Here is an 8692-nt window from a genome sequence, read left to right on the forward strand (position 1 = left end):
GGAAAGGGCCATAATTGTCAGTCTAGAAAGGGTATCACCGAGTTACCCCTTTGTATTAGTTGCCTCTTCTACCAGTTCTATCTACTCCTCCTGGGTCTAGTCTCTGGAATGAATGAGTAGTTTGTCTTGTGAGTTGGTGAAGATATCTGGAAATTTTAATTTTTGCATAGCTTTAGCTATGAACTCCCTGTCTGAAGACTTATCTGCTGTGATGATTTGAATAAGAATGATCACCATAGGCTCATATGCTTGAATGCTTGTCCTATAAGGAGTAGCACTATTAGGAGGTGGGGCCTTGTTGGAGTATGTGTGGCCATGTTGGAGGATGTGGGTCACTGGGAAAGTGGGCTGTGAGATCTTTATATTCAAGCTATGACCAGTGTCGACACAGTCTCCTGCTCCTGCCTTCAGATGAAGATGTAGAACTCTCAGCTCCTTCTCCATCACGATGCCTCCCTGAATGCTACCATGCTTCCCACCATGGCGATAATGGACTAAACTCCTGAGAGTGTAAGCCAGGCCAAAGTCAGATTTCCTTATCAAAGTTGACTCAGTAACGGTGTCTCTTCACAGCAATAAAACTGTAAGACACCTATTCACCTCCTTTTTTTTTGCCCAGTGAAATTGTTCCATCTGTTTCAGGCCCCCAATTATTTATTTATTTATTTAATTTTATTTTCCTTTTTTTTTGTACCAAATAATTTCTGAGTTTTCATTTACCCAATCTAGGTTTATATCTTTCTGATCATTTTAGCACTTGTCTTTCTTTATTGAGTATTACTACCCAATTTTTTCTTAATTGAGTCTTCTTGATGGTCATAGTTGTGTATGTTTGCCCCAATTGACAGCAAATTGCTGTCAATATGTATGTCAGTGTCATTTTTTTTTAACCTGTGCAGTTGACTGATACATATTTGTCATTTGAGATCTCTTCATATATCACTGTGCTTGATTCCTGGTTGTCTTCATACAGGTATAGATGATTTCACCTTGTTTCTCTGGGTCCATGGCTAATTAATTAATTAATTAATAAACATGAGTACACTGTAGCTGTATTCAGACACATCAGGATATATCATCAGATCCCATTACAGATGGTTGTGAGCCACCATGTGGTTGTTGGGAATTGAACTCAGGACCTCTTATCCACTGAGCTATCTCTCCAGCCCAGGTCCATGCCTCTTAAGGTATGTGCAATATTAGCCCTCTTTAGACCTTATTATAGTTCCTAGTTATATAGACACAAGGTAGAGTTACATTTTCATTACTGTATAATTGTACTGTTGTTGTCTCTGTGATGACTGAATCTATTTTATTTATTCGTTGAGTTAAAGTTAAGTACTAATCAATCAAGATATTTGCTTAACGAGAGCAGATCATACTGTTTATAATTACAAGTTTTGCTGGTAAAGTGTTACTTCAGAGTGGATCCTGGTACAGCTTTTAGAGTTAGCCTATAGAAAATGCAAAAATTTTCTTCAACATACCTTGGCAAATTTAATTTCTTAGACTTTGGTCATATATACTCTGAGAAGCTAAGAATGTTAAAAACAAAATCACTGCTTTTTATATTCACTACTTAAGAAACTCCTCAATTCTCTATAGCACCTTATGTGGGAAAAAGCGAAGGAGGAAAAGAGTGCAGTAGTACTATTTTAATTCTTATATTTGGTCTGAAGTTTCTTTTATCTTTGTTTTCTTCTGGTGTTTGATTTAGGACATTAAGGTCCTTTCAGATTCTTTCACTAGTAGGGAGGGGCTGACTGTACCCAGACCCCTGGCTTTTGTGTTTTGAGCCCTTTAGGTCTTTTGACTGTCCTGTATAGCCTTCAGCCTCTGTATTGATCTTACATAGCCTGCAGTGTAAGCAGTTGAGAGAGCTGGTCTTGCTGCCTGTGTCCTGTGCCCTGTTTAGAAGTGGAGGGATGTTGGAAATCAAAGTGTGCACGGGAAGGTTGACTTGGGAGAGAGATGCCTAGATCAGCCCATTGTTATCTGTGAGAAAGCTTTGGAAAGATACCTGCTGTGTTGTCATTTGCTAATTTTCAGTTGTGAAGGCCTCATCTCAGGCAACCTTGACTTCCTGTCCTTCTTTTTTTCTCTCAGACTCAGGGAACCCCAACTATGTTATGGCATTGGCGTCACCTTGTGTCCCAGCTCAGGGCTGGTGTGCTCCCTCTGGTTGCCTAGGTTTGCTTGGGGCTTGGGCAGGGAGCCTCTCAGTTAGCTCTCTGTACACCCTTTAGACTCATGCTTAATTTCCATCCTGAAGCAGCTTTAGAGTGAAGCCCTAGTTGTTAATATTGAGTGGATGGGGGTGGATTTCCATATCGGGTTACTTCGGTTCTAAGCCAGACATGGGTTTGTCAATTTGTTACTAAAATTTCCAACCCTAACAGTCCATGTAAAAGACACACAATCCAAGTATTTTAATTATAAGTTATATTTCCAGATTGGGCATATGTAATACAATACTAACTTATTTCCCAATTCTAAGACTCCTTATTGCTTCTGGTTTCTCCCAGCCACATGATTCTGGTGCATAGTGGCTTCCTTTTCTTCTCTTCCTTCTCTCTTTTTCTCCTATCTGCCACCCCCTCCTGAGCCTCCAGTCCCACCTTTCCTATCCACTACCCAATCATAGGCTCTAACCTTTTATTGACTTATTAAAGTGGAGAGAAGGTTCACATAGCATCACCTAAGTACATGATGCTCTGCTTGTGGGCTGGGGGCAACCCCTCTTGAGGAACCAATATGAACAATAATATACAAGCAGCATCAAGCCAAACCACTACAGTTTACTCGTAAGATCTGTTTTTAGTACAAAATCCAATAATTTCAGTTGTTTAAATGTGTGTCTTACTATATTTCTTATACAGCTGTTTTCCAAATGTGGGTATGTCTGGTGTGCTTTACCAGCATAGAGTATTCATAATTAACAGTGTATTTTCTTGCCACCAATACATGAATTTTTGTTGGATATGCTACAGATTCATAATGGTTTTACACAGGAAAGCTAATTGTCAGAATTTTGTTTTGTTTTTGAGTCATGGTTTTCTGTACAGCCCTGGCTGTCCTGGAACTCACTTTGTAGACCAGGCTGCCTTCAGACTTACAGAGATGTGCCTGCCCTCTGTCTCTGAATGCTAGGGTTTAAGTCCTGTGCCCAGCTTGATATTTTTCTTTCTTTCTTTCATTCTCTCTCTCTCTCTCTCTCTCTCTCTCTCTCTCTCTCTCTCTCTCTCTCTCTCTCTCTCTCTCTCTCTTTTGCCCCTATCAATGGATTTTATTTGGTCACAGGGTCACAGGCCAGGTGTGGCCCCAGCTTTATTTGACCTTCTTCTCTGGGTCTCAGGTTTTTGGTGTTGCCAAACTTCTTGTAGCAGTTGACTACACTCTGTGCAGGCATGAATAGCACTTGTGGCAGATCATCTTGTCACAATTGTATTCTGGACAAGGTGACAAAGTGATGACTCGATGATGCCACTGTTCAGACATAGCAGCAGGTGCAAGGTGGACTCTTTCTGGATGTTGTAGTTGGACAGGGTGTGGCCATCCTCCCAATGTTTGCCAGTGAATATCAGCTCTGCTGATCGGTGGGATGCCTTCCTTGTCTTGGATCATTATTGATGGTGTCACTGGGCTTGATCTCAAGAGTAATGGTCTTGCCCATTAGGGTCTTCATAAAAATCTGCATGTTGGCATCTGCCACTTGGCCACCTTGTTGAAGAGAAAGAGTGTTTTGGGGTTTTTGGGTTTTTTTTGTTTGTTTGTTTGTTTTGCTTTTTCTTTTTAATACTTAGATCATTTTGTTGACTTCTCGGTGTTTGTTGAGGGCTGGTATAATTTGCATTTTAAATATATTTACCTAGAACTTCACTGCTTCCTCTGTCCTTTATCTTAACAGGCAGGTGTCCTTTGATTTGGGACTGTATAGACTTTTTTTTAATTGTTTCCAGTCTGTGTTCTTCTTTCACTGGCCTTTTATGAGTCAGTTGTTCACAGAATTGGCTGTAACAGTGCACGAAAGGTTTGGCCAGAGCTTGAGACAAGTAGAAATGGGTGGCAGTTTTAGGACCTGTACTATAATATTTCAGAACACCAGGGGGATTATTAGAAGTAATATTATTATAAAGTTGTGTTATCCTAATAGTTGGGTTATAATAATCCTTATTAACAATCTCTGGTTATTCTAAGTCAGCAATTTTCCTTATGAGATAATATATACTTTCATCTCCATAAAATATAATAGTCATGCGGCAGAACTAGTAACAGCTAATGATGAAAGAACAATTCCCTGTGTATATAGACTTTGGTTTTTTTGTGTGAACTACTTTTTGAAATATGTTGAATTATAACAGCAGTATTGTTGGTATCAGGAATTGCCTTGAGCAGCGACACCATTTGGTAACTGTTGACATGGCAACAGCCCTACATTCCCAGTATTCCTTTGGTCCAAATCCCAACTCCACGTGGGAGTAGTTATGTCATATTCCAAATGAAAGGCAGACTTTTTCTGCCCTCATGCTCTCTCTTCTCTTCATTCTTTTCTCTTCTTTCTCTCACCCCTTTCCCTTGTCTTGTTCTCCCATTGAATCTCACCAAGTGTTAACTGTGTTAGTTTTGTGTGCTCTATTTGGATGGGTGTGGTAGGTATTTTATTAAAACGAGATTTTAATAACAACAAGTATGATAATTTAAGAGCTTGGAAATCAAACTGACTGGAAATAAATTCCAATTTGGGCACTCACCAGCTGTTGAACTTATATTATTAATATAAAAGTTGTGGGTGATAGTAATTTTCCCTATAGTGTTATGAGAATTAATTTAACTCCTTGTAAACCTCTTGTGTTTTATTACTTATCAGGAACATTGGGTAGTAGTAGCCATTGTAATTGTTTCATTAAATAAAGTGTGTAGAGTTGTGCAGAATGGAGTTTATCAAAGCTAAAAAGGTGAAACTACACATAACTAAATTGTATAATCAGATTTATCTTATAAAATTATAATCTTAAAGGAAGAAGGTTAGAATGTAGAATAGGAAATAATGCTATGCTATTGTTAGAAGTGATTTAACATTCTATCAGAAAACTGGAGAAATGGAAATTCATGTATTAAGGTGGCGTGACTTTCTTTGTGTGCTGTTTCCTGAATCATCTCTTCGATGATTCCGTTTAGAGCTATTTAATCTCTGCACATGTTTGGGGCCTTTTACAAACCCTTCCTGGATTCCCAGGATGCAGATGTTTTCTGCCCTGTTAGCAACTTTACTTTTCATTCTACAGGAGCAACAGTTTAAAAATTCTATTAGTCACAGACTGACTCTCAGCGATTTCTCTTTCACTATCTTGTGTCCTGGTCTCTGATTTCTCCAACTATTCCTCCACATCCTTTCTCCATGTGCTTGTCTAGTTTGCCCTCCAGTGAGGACCATGTTTCCTTGCATTTCCATGAAGCTCACATGGAGTAGCTCACTCTGCTTGTGGAGAGACCCATGCACTCTGCTGCACTGTGGAACAGGTCAGCTAGCCCAATGAAGAAGAACACTATGGTGTTGCCTCTCAGGCCAGGGCAGTGGGGGTGCATGGCCCACACTCAGTGGTCAAAGATGAACTTTGCATAATTTCCAAGTGAGACTCTTATTTTAAAAGTCCTTAAAATATAAAGGTTATGCAACTTCCTTTTAAAGCTTAATTCATGGTTGTAACTTTGGAATATGATATATCATTGCTGTGGTCTTTGTTTAGTGGCATTTTCTGTTGGTTTGTTATTGATGACCCTTAAATTCTTCCAGAATAAATAGTGGACAGTTGTGGAAACACTGGATAATCTGCTTACTTTGTCTTGAGTTTGTAAGAATGTGACACGTACTTACATTTTGCCAGAAGCCATAGCTATGGGTGCTAGGATCTGAAAATATATGTATGGGCTGTGTACTAGGTAAAGATGTTGATGGTTATTGGTCAGATAAGGAAAAGTTATTGGTGGGGTTGGTGTGGGGCTGCTTGTATTTAAATGCTCCCTACATACTGGCTCCCAAGATCTGGAAGCCCTGAGGAACAGGTCCTCAAGTACCCCAAGTGATGCTTTGTAAACTTTGCTTCTTTGTTTAACTCATCAAAAATGGATAGAGTCTGTGATTAGGCAACAGAAGAAGAAAGGTGGGATTGATGATGGAGTGGAGGGTCTCAAGAGACAGGAGAAGGGGGAACAAGAGAGGAGACCAAGGGAAGAGGAAACCGCCATGTGAGGAGATGGACCCTGAGCATATGGCCTGGAAAAAGAGCAAGTAACAAGGGACATTATGGCATGGATATAGGTTAGTGTAGCTGTAAACCTGCCCAATTAGGCTTATGACTTGTAAATAAAGTACCTGGATTGTGTGTCTTTTATTTGGACTAGTTAGAGTGTTTAATTCCTTTTATAATTGGTGCCTTTGACCCTGAGATTAAGTCTCATGCTCTACTGAAATGAAGTTAGTTATTGTACTTTGTGTTTCTCGTGGTGCAATAACTTTGCTGTTTTTCATAGATCATTGAAGTGTTTCAATATGTGTGAAAAAGAGGCAGTGAGTAGTTTTTTTTTTTTTTTTAACTATGTGCTACTGAAGTGTGTACACAGAATAGCTTTGTTTGGAATTAGCTAAAGTGATAGGTTTGGGTCTTGCTTTACTAACAGTGTTGTTTGTAGCAGAAAAAGTTCTATAAAAGCACACATCATGATTAACCAATTAGTATTATCCAGAGAATGACCAATTTCTTTAATATACTTATCCATTATTAATGGACTTCTTTATGGTTCAGGTGCTGGGCACATTTATACATCTGGGTGAGATTGCAAATTTTGTTTGGATATTACAAATGCTGGTAAGCTGTTTTTCTATCGAAACTGGAATTATGTTCTGTAAAGCAGTTACTACTGACTAAAATTGAACTCAGGTTTTTTAGTTGAAGGTGTACTTGTTTCATGACAAGTAGAAAATAATGCTGTTAGACTGTTTTTACCTGTACGTAAAAGAAAAACTTTAATGTTTAAGATAAAGTGTCATTATATTATATAAAAATATTTATATAATGTGGGTATATTTGTGTATGTGTGTGTGTGTGTATGTATGTATGTGTGCACGCGTGCACGCACCCATGTATGTGTGGATGTAGTGTATAGATGAGATCATCTTGTTACACTGACTTAGTTTCTGGATATGGGAAACAGGAAACCAAACTTTCTAAAAATGATTAGTAAGTTTGTGTTTAATCAAATGGCTGGCAGAAACTTAAATTTCTTTAACATATTAGTTTTAAGTTCTATAGAAAGTTCTTTTAGGAAAGAAAAAATAACCATTCCAAGAAACTTCTTTTCTGTTTTTCCTATTATAGTGAGCTGCACAGTTCTCCAAAGCAAGGAGGTGGACTTCATCCTCCTTACCACTTTCATCCTTGCCTACCCCAGGGACTGTGTGACAAGGTAACAGAATGGTTTACATTTATTAAAACATGATACCGTGAGTTTATTGTGACGTGTTTTTGTCTGAGCACTGCTGAAGAATAAAAAAAACAATTTTACTAGTTTTTGTACTAAGTATAGAAATAACGGCCATTCATGCAGGTGTTTGGAACCTAAATATTTGCACCTGAAAATAATAGAAACCATATTTCCTTAATAAACCTTAAGGAAAATATATTTTAACATAATGATTAAATCTTATTTTAATGCAGACCTAATATCAGATTCATCAGTGAGTAAGAATCCTGATTCTATGCAACGAAATTGAATTGATTCTGTTTTTTTCAAGAGATGAAATTGCTTCTTGTAGCTATGAAGGCAGGTATGGAGAAGCTAAGTGAGTTCTATTTCTTAATGGATAGTTGATTTTTTTATATTTTTAGAAGATTAACCCTCGCAAGTCAGTTCTACAGTTTCCACATATGAAATATATATTACAAAGGAAATATTTTAGTCTGAGTCCTTCATCTATACTACCATGTAAAGAATTTTAAATAACATAATAGTCACTAGTTATCCTCCATTGAAAACCAAAATAATAATAATAATAATAATAATAATAATAATAATAATAATAATAGGCATTGTCATGTTTATCTTCCTTCAGGTATAAAATGGTAAAAAATTAAAAGTTACATTTTTCTTTTTCTTTTTCTTTTTTTATTTGAATGGCATTGGCGGGGCCTTATTTGTCAGTCTTTACAAATAAGAAAAACTCGCCTCACAACTGTTCATAACTGCAGTTCTGGGCAGTGCGTCCTTCACGGACACAGTCACGTATATTCAAAAAAAACACACAGAAAATTAAGCTGCAACTCGATATCCTTCTAAATTAAAAGTAAACTATTTTCTACCATTGCTGATGACCAATGTTGGCATCTGTGTGGTGGGTAAAATGAGGCAGGCAGTCGTTGGATGTCATTGCTTAAAGCTATTGATGGGGGTGGATCCAGACACCTATAGGGATGCTGCCCCAGGGAGCCAGCGACTAGAGATGTTACTCAACAGACAGTTTTCTGAGGGAGCAAAGCTTAAGTTACTGGGGGGTTGGCACTCTCTATGGTCAGTGAAAAACCTATGAACTCTTAACTCCTTGGGGTCAGTGAGAAAGACCAGGGAAGAGAGAAAATTCACACACACACACACACACACACACACACACACACACACACACACACAGAGTTGATGG

The sequence above is a fragment of the Rattus norvegicus genome, chromosome 12 (assembly GCF_021556685.1).
Source record: "Rattus norvegicus strain SHRSP/BbbUtx chromosome 12, alternate assembly SHRSP_T2T, whole genome shotgun sequence".
Lineage (NCBI taxonomy): Eukaryota > Metazoa > Chordata > Mammalia > Rodentia > Muridae > Rattus > Rattus norvegicus.